At 47.8% G+C, this 1,363-nt stretch overlaps 1 protein-coding gene across 1 annotated transcript in view; it reads right to left on the bottom strand.

The window, feature by feature from the left end:
* The window catches only part of LOC117169949 (facilitated trehalose transporter Tret1-like), a 23,367-nt gene that overhangs the window by 18,365 nt on the left and 3,639 nt on the right, over positions 1-1,363 (bottom strand). The gene's annotated exons all lie outside the window — the stretch shown is intronic.

The raw sequence follows: 1,363 nt of genomic DNA, 5'->3' as shown, positions 1-1,363 counted from the left end.
AAAGCTTTCCGATAATCAATTCAGGCCATCGATAGGTCACGCTGGTAGAATGCTGCATCTTTGCAGACACATCTATCAATGAGCAGGTTCTCCCGACATCCGCCTACGCCTTTCTTTGAGATTCGTTGTCCATACATTTCTTGCCACACAGGTTCAATTGCCCGAACAATCCTATCATTTAGGATAGCTGTGAATATTTTATAAAGCGTGTTCAGACAAGTTATTGGCCTGTAGTTCTTCGGGTCCAGTCTATGCTGAACTTCGTAGATTTCTCTCTAAAATACTTCGACCTCCTCTAGTTTGGTTGGGTGTTCGACAGTAACTGGAGGGTCTTGGAAGAGTCGAGATGGGTCAGAGAGAAACTGTTGATTTTCTCTGACCCACCTCTTCCTCCGCTCTAGACTTCTCTTAGCGTCAGATATTATACGTATTCTCTCAACAATATGCTGCCTGATGGTCAGCAGCTTTGACTTGTTAAGTGTGTGATAACGGGTCCGGAGTTCGCGCGCGAACTTTCGAACCTTGGCAGTAAAATTCCTGCCAGATGTCATGTAATCAATCACACATTGAATGCGGGACGCGTATTGTCTTGCCCAGCCTATCTTTATGGCAAGTTGACGCATTCGTCCTTTGGTCTTATGATCAACCGTTGGTTTTGTTTTACGATTCGCATCGGCCAAAGCTCTCGCTGCATTGTACACACAATAATTGATAGCCCAGAGGTCGGATTCTCCGGAAAAATGTCCACGAAGCTCGTCATCCATTTCAGCCAGATCTTTAGGCTTGAGAGAAACCTTGGTGTTGATGTTTCTCCGGGTCGTAAAGCAGCGCTCTTCATTTATTGAATGCCTGCCCGCGGTTGGTCTTAGTGTCGCCTCTCTTTCTCTGTTGCCGGCTTGTCCTAACTATGGTAGAGTAGGCGTTCCGATTACATAGCCCCTTTTACCGAGTAGTTCAGCATGGCTTCGCAGACGTTGCTGCGAAAAGTGCGATAGCTCCGGGTGTTGCTCGCACCACAGAGCATGCAACCGTGCCATGTAACCGACCCATTGTCGGGAGCCCTGCGCGTTCTGTTTTTTTGAACCGCACTGACTACAACTATGTTTGGTGTTGTCATTGTTGTTCCCACGAGAAGCTAGTTAAAGGGGTTCATCCATCCTTGTAGAGCCCCGCATGCAAGGATAAGGCTGCGTACTCTGAGAGGTCGACCGGGACCATCCCTGGACAATTGTGCGCGACTGCCTTTTTATTTTTGCGACCATATTCAGCAGAAACCCTTGGTACAGGGACCCTCTATCCCTCACCCGAGGACGCGTTCGGTGGCTTTGTCATAGGCCCTTCGGTTTGATTCTAGAAAAATCAA

The sequence above is a fragment of the Belonocnema kinseyi genome, chromosome 3, assembly GCF_010883055.1.
Source record: "Belonocnema kinseyi isolate 2016_QV_RU_SX_M_011 chromosome 3, B_treatae_v1, whole genome shotgun sequence".
Lineage (NCBI taxonomy): Eukaryota > Metazoa > Arthropoda > Insecta > Hymenoptera > Cynipidae > Belonocnema > Belonocnema kinseyi.
This window is presented reverse-complemented; position numbering and strand designations above follow the sequence as displayed.